Consider the following 13,159-nt stretch of genomic DNA (forward strand, 5'->3'; position numbering starts at 1 on the left):
TTGCTGCTCAGAGTGACTATATTCTTATCAGACATGGGTTCAGGATCTAGAAAAGAGCCTTAATGAAAATTAAACTTAAAAACACATACAGAAAAAAATTTATAATAAGTTTTGTTGAAACATTCTTTCTTCATTGAAACTGTAAGCCATCATGAATAGCAAGAAATTAGATGAATTTCTTTATTTTTTAGATTAAAACCAAAATAATTCAGTAGCAGGCAACTTTTATCTTTCATTAAAATATTGGAAGGTTTGTTAACCTATAGGTGTAACAGAGTTCCTTCATTAATTAATCATCTGCAGAGCTGATTGGAATGTATGTGAAAGAGTCATTTCAACTATTTATTATGTTTTCATTAGCTTTATTTTCAAATATATTAACCCTGTGATAAGTTTCAAATGTGTGGCACTTTGCCTGAGAAAATATTTGTTATTTAGATAAAGTATTAACAATAAGGTCTTTTCCTGTCTGCCCATTACCACATTTTATAAAATCTCAGAAAAGAATTAGTTTTCATTCTAATTTATCTACTCCTTAATGGCTTCTAATATGTCTAGAGATATAATCCCAGAGGCTACCAGCTTTCTGTCAGAAAAGAACAAGCAAATGAAATTTGATGTTGGAGATGAAGAAATAAATTCTGCAATCCTTATGCTATTTTGCATGCTAATATTAGCATTCTGTTGCTGCATAACCATTTATCCTGGGACTTAGTGGCTTAAAACAGCACTACATATTTATTACCTTACATGAGTTCTGAAGTCAGGATCTCAGCAGTGGCTTAGACAGATAACTGTGGCTCAAAGTCTTGCATGAGACTGCAACCAAGATGTCAACCAGGGTTATCACCATCTGAAGACTTTACTGGGGCTGAAGCATTCACTTCTGTGCAGTCTTCCTCACATGGCTGGCAAATCTGATGCTGGACATGGTCAGCAAGCCTCAGTCCTCACCACGTAGACCTCCTCACAGTGCTGTTTAAATGTCTTCATGACATGACGCTGCTTCACCCAGAGTCAGTAATCTAAGAGAGAGCAAAGGTAGATGCTGCAATTTCTTTGTAACCTAGCCTTGGGTGCCACATTCTGTCATTTCTAAACTATCCTATTGATTACACAGGTGAGCCCTATCTGTGTTCGAAGGTGAGAATACTAGGGGGCAAAAATCATTTGGGGTCTCCACTTATCTTAGAGGTTTCCCACTCAGTATCCATGAGAAAAAAATATATGTAAATGGGTACAGAAAATGTTTTCTAAAATGAATATATTTTTAAAAATATTTTTTAAATTATTAATAGAGTCATAGAACTCTAGAATCAGGAAGAAACTTGAACATTATCCAGTCTAACTTGGCCATGGAGATTGAGACCCTGAAAGGTGATAATACTTTTCCCACTTCACAGAGCAAATTAGTGACTGAATCAGGAATAGGATAAGGCCCCTTCACTCCTGGTTAGAAACAGTTTTGGATAGCCTGGCTTGGAAATCAACATCTTTTCCAACCTCCTAACATTGTGCCTTCTTATGCAGAGGCTGAGAAGCCCAAACATTGTGATTCCCAAACTCTCACGCAGCTAGGGTTCCAACATGATTTAGACTCAGGCAACCAGAGTGCTGGTGTGAGATATGGTAATTAGGAGTGATGGACAAAACGGGCTGCTGGGCCATGTGCTTCTGTTGGCACAGGTGGCCTGAGAGGAGCTGCTTGCTGTGGCAGAGGTGGCTGAGGTCCCTGTGCCCAGGTCACCAGCACAGTGAAAGCCAAGTGACAGGGTGCAGAGGAGGCCGTCAACTTCAACACTGAGTTGCAGCAATGGCTTCCGGTTCTCAAAAAAGCAAATAAGCTAACATACTCCTAAAGCAAACAATTTCAGAGGTGACTGCCACAATCAGAACGGTGGGGAATTAAGTGCTTAGTCGCTCCCCTGAAGGACCAGTTCTATGGGGTGGTTCTTAGAATTGTTCCTGGATTCCAAGCCTGAGCCATGATTTAAATATTAATTCCTGTTTTCATAAAATAGTTAGAATGGTGCCTGTTACCTGTACCTAGATTCTAATACAGAGCATGTGAACACATGAGAATGAGGAAAGCAGCCTGACATATGGAAAGTGCCTGACACTCACAGACATGCCATGGTGGGCTCCTGTTGAGCATAAACAATTTCTCAGAATGTCAGCTTCAGACAAGGTCCCTCTGTTGACTGTGATGGATCAAGAGGTAAACAAGACGACTCCATACCACACGCGAACATGGACAAACTATGGACATTGTCCAAATCACAAAAATGACCACACATGTCCCTAGTCTTATTCATCTGCTGCTTCTTTACCAATTATAACCTTAGCCTTCCCTCCTAAGTTAATTGCTAGTAAGATACCTAATCACAGACGTGCCCCTCTTCCCAACAGCATCCCTTCCTGATACAGCCCCCTTTTCTTTGCCTCTGCACGGGTCATCTAATACAAGCTCAAATCCTGCAAGCCCTTTCTCCCTCCCTCTTCCAGTGTGTGGTTGGCTATCCTGAAACAAGCAGTAAACCCAACAGATGTATCCACTGATCTTTAGCTGAGAAGCATTTACATACATAATTTGGTTTGAAAACCTCATGCTGTTCTAGTGGTATGGACTATTTATACTGGTACTTTCTATGAATAAATGAGCTATTCAGTGTAGAATTAGTGTTCATTTGCTGCCTTTTTCTCACTTATGCTTCTTCATGAAAGCCAAAAAATGCAATAGGAACAGCTTTGTGTCAACAGAAGCACAGCAATTATTTGTATCAAATAATAAAAAGAAAATCTTAAAAGGAAGGATAAACTGCAGGCATTGAGGCAATTAAAATTAGAGGAAATTAGAGAAAGCCTATAATAACACAATATGCCAGGCACTTGTGGCAGTCATTCATATATATCACCGATTTAATCATCATAACTCTGCAGCAAAGTAGGAATCCTAATTTCCTTTCTATAGATGATAAAAACCGAGGCTCTGGAGCCTGATGACTCTCTTGGCAGTGACCTCCTACTTTTCAAGTTGTATTGCTGGTATCCGAACTTGAGTTGCTCAGTATCATGTGTTTCCACAACAGAAATAGAAATAATATAGACATTTCTGAATGAACCCAAAACAGCATTTTTTCTTTCCTAAGTATTGGGCCTTTGGTTTTGGTGTTATTTGTCAGAATAAGGAAGCATTCGTTCAATAAATATTTAATAGGTGCCTACTATGAACAGATGTTTTAAAAATCCTTGATTTTGACAGCCCATTTTCTATTAGGGCTGAGGGCCTCTTTGCATAGTTAATAATTTTTTTTATCTCTGTCTGGGGAAAAATATGAAATCAATAAAATGAGAATGTAAGCGAGGTATGCAAAAATTTGTGTGCATCTTTCCTAGAAGATAAATTCCACATGAAATAGATAATGCACCCACTTGCTGTTTAATGGTAAGATTAAAGAAATGAGAGTGATATACTAGATGGAGGAAATTCCATTAATATATATGAAGTGAACTCATGATTGAATGTTGTTCCTATCAATCATTTCTACCTTAAGAGAGGTTATAAGAGTTCTAGTACTTCCGACTGTTTGAAACAGTCCCCTGGTTGTGAGTAAAAGCAAAGCCTCTGTAACCACGCCCTCAGGTCTAGGGGAGGAGGGGAGTATCTGAGTCAACACAGATATTTGAGGGAAAAAGACAGACTTTTACAAGCAGAACAAGGAAACCAGCATGGTTAGTATTCAAACATCACTTATTTTTATGTTGAGAAGCATAATTACCCTGTGACTGGCTCTTGTTTATCCTGAGAAACAAGACTTGTTTAAAGAGCTTCCAGCAATTCAGTGTGGCTGAAGAGAAATGAGACTGTGAGGGATTGTGATGTATGACTTTGGTTGTAAGTGACAGAAATCCACTTGCTCCAGCTTCAGTGAAAAGGGGTTTTTATTGCTGACAGAATCAATAACTGGGTAGCAACGACTAAGTTGGTAGGAAAGCAAGGATGTAAATGAGCCTCAGGAGCAACTGGACCAGTGTTTGAAACACAGCAACATTCAGAAAATATTTACTGAATGGAAGAATAAACTAGAAACTGGAATGATGCTAAGACTCTCTACATCTGGCTTCTTTGTCCTCACAGATACATTTTTCCTACATGAAAGAAAATATAGCCACTGATAGTTAACAAGGCTTGCCATCTTATAGCTTCTGCCACTAGAGAAGACTAATATCAAGCTCCTTCAGTTCCAGGTGGAAAAATTCCAAGAAAGGACTCTGATTGGGCCAGCTGGGGTCAGGAGCCTGTCTCCAGAATGAGTAACTGTGGCCACTATGGCAAGGTCACAGTAGAACATTGAGGTTCCCCGAATAGTCATGTGAATTCTGGTGGGGGGTGGGAAGTGGGAAAAGAGGAATCTATATACCTTGGTGTGAGGTCAGCAGCCTGCGAAGAGGGATGCCATTAGAGACAGCCCTTAGGAAACACATTGCTGTGTCTCCGCTAGTTTGCTCAGGCTGTCATAACAAGTGCTATAGGCTGGGAAGCATAAAGAGAAACTGATTTCCTCATAGTTCTGGAGGCTGAAGTCCAACATCAAGGTGTCTGCAGGGTTTGTTTCTTCTGAGACTTCTCTGCTTGGCTTCTTGTTTTCACATATTTTTTCCTTCTGAGTCTATGTCCTAACCTCTTGTTATAAGGATACTGGTTATACTGGGTTAGGGCCCATCCTAATTATTTCATTTAACTTCATTACCTCTTTAAAGACTTTATCTTCAAATACAATCCCATTTTTAGGTATGGGGGGGTTAGGACTTCAACATATGAATTTGAGAGGCATACAACCCAGCCCATAATAGTCTCCAATAAGAATATTGTTGAAGATGTTTATTACACATTGTTTTCTTAAAATTCTTTTTGAGCTGGATATCAGAAAAAGTTGTATGGCTTCTTTTTAGATTATTACCACCATTGTTCACTCAAATGGTAACATATTCCATTTTTCCCAGGCTTTTCTGAGGCTTACTGGCTAATATGTGACCCATTTGGAACAAGTGTATAGGATTTCATGGTATGATTTCTGTGTAGTCCTGTTTTCCAGCTTTTTTGTTCCTAACTTGTGTTTCCTTTTTCTTTCTCACTTATTTATAACTTTTATTATCTTGCTCTGTGATGTGAGTCTCTGTATATTTTCTGTTCTTTATGGAATAAAGTGGAATAGATGCCAAAATAAGCTCTTAATTCATCAGCTATATTTATATAAAAGAACACTACCAAGGAAAAGCAGAGGGAGCATATATGCTAATAATAACTGTCCTTTGTAATAAATCACTCCAAATTTCTTTCTGGAAAGAAGCAGAGCCTATAAAGGAAGGTATAAATTAGGAAAAAATAAGATGTATCACAAAACATTTTTAAAAACCCAACATTAACTAGGCAAAATCAATGTTTAAATTAGCACAAAGTGTGAAAATAAGCATCCCTCAATTGGTTTTTCCGTACATTTACCTGGAGACAGACCAAGTGTAGGAGGACTTGGGTTGCTGCCCGCGTGCCTGGGACTTGTGCTGGAAGGATCTTGCTGCAGACGTCTTTGCTGCAAGCATTTCTGCAGCAAACATTTTCACCACATGACCAACTGGCTGCAAGGCAGCTTTGTCATAAAAGATACAAAAATAGCTGGTTGACAGTTTGGTTTGGCAATATGGTTTCAACAACCTGGTTGAAGGTTTCGTCTCATTTCTCCATGTCTCTATTGATGCAGTGCTCCCATTTTTATATTACATAATCTTAGCCTTCAGAATGGTGAAATAGAGTGATGAAGATCTGAGTCATTTCCCAAAGAACATGCTGGAATATCTATCAACAAACATGGGACAACATGGTAAAAACAAACAATAGCATAGAAGGCTTTTACAACATGAGACAAAACTCAGTTACAAATATTAATACTAGTATTTGGAAACTGACACCTCTCTTAATGAAGAAATTTTAGTGAAAAAAGATAAAGTGTGGTGCCAAACAAGGAGATGAATCAACAAGCAAAAAAATATAAAATATTGAATGCAAGAGTTTGAAGAGAAGTGCATAAGTAGAATCCACAAAATAAACTCAGTTATTTGTAGAGTATTGCCATGAATTGACACTCTATGTTTTGAATATATTCAAATATTTTGTATAAAGTCTTTTTAATTTTGTTATTTGTTTTTCATGTTACTTTATGTCCTTTTTAATGAATGGTCCTCTTTTACTTTTCGTGATTTTATCTTACACCACAAAATTGCCTTTGGTCGATTAGTTATGCCATGAAAATGTTTGTAGCAAAAAGGCTTGTGGCAAAGATGTCTACAGCAAAGACATTTGTGGCGAAGGTAATTAGAACTCTTGCCAGAACCTAAGTATTTTCTGAGCCCCATCAACTTCTCTTAATGGGCAGTGACGCCATTCTGGCCCTGAGCCAGCCCCCCAAAGCACTTAGATTTATCAGATAGGCTGCCAGGAGGCAGACATTGCATCAGAAATGTGGCACCACACACGTGGCACTGATTTAAGTTAAGCACCTCCAAGGAGAACTGACTTCCCAAAAGACAGCAGAGAGCAAATGGCTGGTGCCCAGGTGGCCTCCTGCTGAGGAGGGTGATCTGACCAGATACCAACCACCGGCACCTCCCCAGGCCTCCACCTGGCTTCTCAGTCACAGAACCCCCAACACTGTCAACAGCCAAAGTGAAAATTAACCCAAAATGTCTGGTAGCCTTTAGTCCTATTTCATTTAGTTAATGTGCTGGACTCATAATGTATTTTAAAGACAAATTCCCTTTTTCTCAAATCTCTGCTTCACTATTGTCCCAAATTACATTCAGTGGTTTGTCCTACCATTAATTCCACAGAGGCACTTTAAAAGGAGTCAGGGAAGTGCCCTACATGCTGCTAAGAACAGCAAAAGGGTCAGTGCCCCTAAGTCACAATGCGTGTGTGTGCTCTGACATCCAGTTCCCAGGGTACAGTGTGAGGAGGGGAAGTGAGGGGGGGAGGAGGGAGAAAGGGCATGAAATGAACTCTTGATGTGATGCAGGCTTCAGAGACCTATAAAAATTACAGATGCTGGGAAAATGGACATTACATCCTTAAGTCCATTAAGTCTTTTAAGTGTAGAGTAAAATATACCTCCAATTGGCTCATGGAACAGAAAAGAATATTAGGGGAAAAGCAAGGAAATCTGAATAAAGTATGGACTTTAATTAACAATAAGGCATCAGTATTGGTTTATGACTATCACAAATGTAACTTGCTAAAGTAAAATGTTAATAACAGGGGAAATTGGGTGTGGAGTATACAGGAACTCTCCATACTATCTTCCCAATAATTCTTTAGATGTCAAACTCTTCCAAAATAAAAAGTTTATTTAAAATAGGTATTTACATATTATTATATTATATATAATATTAGTTTGTACTATATATGTATTATTCATGTATATGTGTAATACATAAATATATATATATATATATATACACACACACATATACACAATAGATTTGTTCCAAATCTGGGGAAAAAGGTGGGTTATTGGTGGGGGTATAGAGGAAACAAGATTAACTGTGACTTAATAATTGTTGAAACTGGATGATGGCTACATGGATGGATATATTATCTCTTCTACTTTCACGTATTTTTGAAATTCTCCATAATACAATGTTCAAAAATATATACCTCCATTAAATTGAGAACTAAGAAGAAAATATCTATCTGTAATTAAAGTGGCTTTTGCAAGAGACTTCTCTTTATCAGCAATGAACACTTTGCAGCTGAAGAGTAGCATATTTTACTGCTGCTATAGTGTAGGCTTCCCATTCTGTAGGGCAAGTCAATGGTATTGACACATCAAAGCATGTGCTTCAGTGGCTTTCCCTTCAGTGGGATGCAATACATTAGCTGACTCCCTCCTTCCAGCTGTCATCTGTGATAGATGACCGACACTGGCTTGTCCAGATGGGGTCAGAGCCAGTGGAGTCACAGCTTTGGAAAGCTCAAGTTCTGGGTTTGTTCTGAGTAAAACCTCCTTCTTCATAAGTGACATGAAATGAGGATTGGTGAACTCTTGTGCACTCTGCCTGCCCACACCTCTCAGTGCTGCTAGAAGAGGGCCAGAGAGAGAGAGCAGCCATCAGGAAAAGAGTGCCCAGCATTCCTCTTTTGAGAGTACCCCATTAAACTTCTCTTCCTGCTGCATCTCTCTCTTTTTTTTATTTTTATTTTTTTATTTTGGTATCATTAATCTACAATTACATGAAGGACATTATGTTTACTAGGCTCCCCACTTCACCAAGTCCCCCCCACATACCCCTTCACAGTCACTGTCCATCAGCGTGGTAAGATGCTATAAAATCACTACTTGTCTTCTCTGTGTTGCACAGCCCTCCCCTTTCTCTCACCCCCTACATTATGCATGCTAATCATAATACCCCCTTTCTTCTCCCCCCCACCACTTATCCCTCCCTTCCCACCCATGCTCCCCAGTCCCTTTCCCTTTGGTAACTGTTAGTCCATTCTTGGGTTCTGTGATTCTGCTGCTGTTTTGTTCCTTCTGTTTTCCTTTGTTCTTATACTCCAGATATGAGTGAAATCATTTGGTACTTGTCTTTCTCCGCCTGGCTTATTTCACTGAGCATAATACCCTCTAGCTCCATCCATGTTGTTGCAAATGGTAGGATCTGTTTTTTTCTTATGGCTGAGTAATATTCCATTGTGTATATGTACCACATCTTCTTTATCCATTCATCTACTGATGGACATTTAGGTTGCTTCCATTTCTTGGCTATTGTAAATAGTGCTGCAATAAACATAGAGGTGCATCTGTCTTTTTCAAACTGGAGTGCTGCATTCTTAGGATAAATTCCTAGAAGTGGAATTCCTGGGTCAAATTGTATTTCTATTTTGAGCATTTTGAGGAACCTCCATACTGCTTTCTACAATGGTTGAACTAATTTACATTCCCACCAGCAGTGTAGGAGGGTTCCCCTTTTTCCACAACCTCGCCAACATTTGTTGTTGTATGTGTTTTGGATGGTAGCCATCCTTACTGGTGTGAGGTGATATCTCATTGTGGTTTTAATTTGCATTTCTCTGATGACAAGCGATGTGGAGCATCTTTTCATGTGTCTGTTGGCCATCTGAATTTCTTTATTAGAGAACTGTCTGTTCAGCTCCTCTGCCCACTTTTTAACTGGATTATTTGCTTTTTGTTTGTTGAGGCGTATGAGTTCTTTATGTATTTTGGATGTCAACCCTTTATTGGGTCTGTCTTTTTGTTCTATTGATGGTGTCCTTTGCTGTACAGAAGCTTTTCAGCTTGATATAGTCCCACTTGTTCATTTTTGCCTTTGTTTCCCTTGCCTGGGGAGATATGTTCATGAAGAAGTCACTCATGTTTATGTCCATGAGATTTTTGCCTATGTTTTTTTCTAAGAGTTTTATGGTTTCATGACTTACATTCAGGTCTTTGATCCATTTGGAGTTTACTTTTGTGTATGGGGTTAGACAGTGATCCAGTTTCATTTTCTTACATGTAGCTGTCCAGTTTTGCCAGCACCATCTGTTGAAGAGACTGTCATTTCCCCATTGTATGTCCATGGCTCCTTTATCGAATATTAATTGGCCATATATGTTTGGGTTAATGTCTGGAGTCTCTATTCTGTTCCACTGGTCTGTGGCTCTGTTCTTGTGCCAGTACAAAATTGTTTTGATTACTGTGGTTTTGTAGTAGAGCTTGAAGTTGGGGAGTGAGATCCCCCCCACTTTATTCTTCCTTCTCAGGATTGCTTTGGCTATTCGGGGTCTTTGGTGTTTCCATATGAATTTTTGAACTATTTGCTCCAGTTCATTGAAGAATGCTGTTGGTAATTTGAAAGGGATCCTGCTGCATCTCTCTTAAGTGAAAGGTACCATCTACCCAGGCTCTCCAGTGAGAAGCCTGGGAGCCATTCACCCTTGACACCTCCATCTCCTTAATCATCTAGAATCCAATCAGTCTCCAAGTGCTGCAGATTCTACCACTTTCATTTCTCTCAAATCTATTCGCACCTCTTTATCCCCATTGCCTACCGACAGTTCAAACTCTCATTCTCCATCACCTGACTACTTCCATGGTCTCCTACCTAACCTACCCTTTTTCCAACCCCTGTAATCCACTTCAATGCTGCTGCTAAGATGAATGGTATGATCATCTCGCTGGTTGTCTGAGAGCCCTCTCAACGTTGCCCCACAACCTGCAGGACAAAGCGTTTGCTCCTTAGTTTGGAATTCAAGGCTGTCTATAATCAGGCCTCTGTTTACCTCTCCTTCCTTTCATGTCCTGCTCCTCCTCCAAATTCAACTCTTACAGCTCCCAGAGTATGCCAGGTGGTGTCATATCCCTGTACCTTTGCTCCACAGTCCCCTCCTCCTAGGATGCTCTGTCCTCACGTGTCCTCTCATTGAATATCTCCATATGATTCAGGACTGAGTTCAAGCATCACCCCTTAAAGAAAACTGTCTTGATCAGGGCCTGCCACAAAGGCAAGTGTGGGGTAAATCCAGCCCACACTCTGCTCACTGAATCCTGTGCTCTGGTGTAGGAACTCCATGAGCTGAGAGGATGAGGCTCTGATTTACAAAGTACACTGTATGTACTATCTGCAACCCTCCTGTCCTAGCGGAATCTATTACTCTCTCTTTTGCGTCCTCACCCACTATATCCCATTCACACTGGCAGCCACTCACTGAACTTACAGCTTAGTGGAGGGAAATGAGACAGAAATTTGAATCCAGAGCCCACTCAGGGCAATGCCACCTCTTTTCTGTCTTGTAACTGTTGCAGCTAGATCAGAACCTGACACACATCACCCACTTAGTAAATGAATGTTGAGTAAATGAAACCATAAATGATACACAAGCTCAGAGCATCATATTATGTTATGAGTATATTTATTTAAGGCACAAGCTCAGAGCATCATATTATGTTATGAGTATATTTATTTAAGGCACAATTTGCAAACAAGCCATGTGTTAGAACATCAGAATTTCACATCTGACAAAGCATGATCTGGTTCAGCAAGCCATACTGGCAAATCTCCTGCTCATGCTAATGATCTCAAGATCCCTGTTAGAAGCATTCTCAGGAAGAGGCATACATCACTTCCTTGAACCACCCAGCCCCTGCTCACTTACATAAAGACAGCACAGCTGAGAGGGCTTACAACAGGAGGCCTGTTGAAAACAAGTGTGGTTTCACCCTGTGTTTTGATTTCTGTTCAGGGAAAGGCATTTCCTTGTGCATTTGTGAGAGCCAAGTAACACATTCTGGGTGGAGAGGACTGTGGTTTTAAGCCTAGCATTGGACACTTGAGAAGGTGGCAGCATCCTACAGCTGGCTGAGCACACAGCGTGAGCAAGCGCTTGTGTGGCAGGCCCCCAGGCATTGGGAATGGCTTTTGCTGTACTGTTTTCTGCTGGGACTGCAATATGAGGGAGGCCTGTTGATTTGTGTATAGTCTGTTATGCTTGGCAATACTCTCTAGTTAGCCCTGGTCAAATACTTGCTAACTTGTGAATTCTTCAGAAGAAAGGAGAATATAAAAAGATTCCAAGCATGTCCTTGTCTTCCCCTCGTTGCAGCTCGCTTAAGGCAGTGGGAAACAGTGAGCTGGACCCAGGTGCTGTTGAGAGAAGTAGGCAGACCCTGAGTTTAAGGCAAGATGAGTCCTTGTCTGTTTCACTTCCATGATGGGTTTCACCAACAGGGCTATTTTGGTCTATTTTAAGGAAGAAGAAAATCAGACCCTAGAAGACCATGTCAGAAAGGCAGCTGGGGGAAAAAAAAAGATTAAAACTGTATCTCTTGAAAAAGAAATAAATATTTGGGTTTTGTTAGAAACAGTGCTCCTATTCCCAATACTGTCAAATCCATAAAAATTAGCAGAAAAATATATCCCTGGGGTTTTTGCATGCACAGGGCATTTATTCTCTACCATTCCTTAATTTGGCATTTTCTTTCTTCAAGTACCAAATCAAGTAAATGTTCTTTAAATGGAAAGACAAAGCCATTAATGAATGCCAGAAAACAGTTTCCCAGCCTTCCAGCCAAACCACAAATATCCAAAAATGTGATTTCATTTTTAATAATATAATGAACTGAAGAACAGGAATATAAAGAGGAGAAAAATGTACTCTAAATATCTATCAAAAGGACTTTCAACTTCAGACTGGAGAAGACTGATGAAGAGAAGTGGCTAATCAATAGCTAATTCAAAACGCAATGCTGACAAAATTGAGAAGGCATTAGCAATCACTGAGCCCTAACCCCTCACATGGGCTTAATTAGTCACCTACTCTGGGTCTCTTGAAATTCACTCCCCATTTAGAGTCTGCCTTTTCCTCATCTGTACAATGGAGCCAAGGAGCCCACACCAACCTAGAGACTGAACAGGATGTAGGGTGAAGACATTAACACTAGAACCTGTGTTCAAGTACCAACTCTTCTCCGGGGGAGGCTGCTAGGCTGACTTAACCCCAAAAAGGGAGGCCTCTGCACCCCTGATGCTGGGGGAAGAAGCAAGATAATTGGTAACTACTTGGATGACATCTTGTCCAAAAAGTTCTCTCTAAACTGCTCCACAGCCCAGGTGAGAAGGCTTGGACTCCTCAGCTGTTTTCCCACAACACCTTGGCATATCTCTCTTGTTGCATCTGGACAGGTTATTGTAATGCAGTGCCTATTGTCTCCCTTGTTAGACCATGAACTTGAGAGCTGGGATATCTTTACAACTTCTGGTGCCAAGTATAGTGTCTGGAACATGAATTAACTAATTTATATGAAAGCATTGTTCTTTGTATTGGAAGAACTCAAGTTCTTTTAGTTGTCCTACCCTATGATTATATAATTCTTACCATGTTTTAGTACAAGCAAATGGGATGCATTATGTTTCAGGATATATCAGTAAACAACTTTATAAACAGAGAAACTGAGGTACTTTAACTACATCTAGACCAGTGCTTCTCCAACTTTAGTGTGAATGCAAAGCACATGGGAATCTTCTTAAAATGCAGATTGATTCCTTTGGCCTGGGGGGAGTCCTGAGATTACACCTTTCTTACAGGCTCCTGGTCCACAAAGTAATAACAGAG

At 40.0% G+C, this 13,159-nt stretch overlaps 1 protein-coding gene across 12 annotated transcripts in view; it reads right to left on the reverse strand.

The window, feature by feature from the left end:
- Positions 1-13,159, reverse strand: part of SNX18 (sorting nexin 18) — a 112,515-nt gene that overhangs the window by 13,250 nt on the left and 86,106 nt on the right. For 7 of the 12 annotated variants that reach the window (XR_012131121.1, XR_012131116.1, XR_012131114.1 and 4 more), the window contains 2 exons: positions 5,504-5,854; positions 746-1,025 (listed from right to left, as the gene is read on the reverse strand). The gene's annotated coding sequence lies outside the window, so the exon portion shown is untranslated. The remainder of the gene's footprint in view (positions 1-745; positions 1,026-5,503; positions 5,855-13,159) is intronic. The other 5 variants (XR_012131135.1, XR_012131130.1, XR_012131129.1 and 2 more) reach the window with 1 other exon arrangement.

The sequence above is a fragment of the Manis javanica genome, chromosome 1 (genome assembly GCF_040802235.1).
Source record: "Manis javanica isolate MJ-LG chromosome 1, MJ_LKY, whole genome shotgun sequence".
NCBI classification, from domain to species: Eukaryota; Metazoa; Chordata; class Mammalia; order Pholidota; family Manidae; genus Manis; species Manis javanica.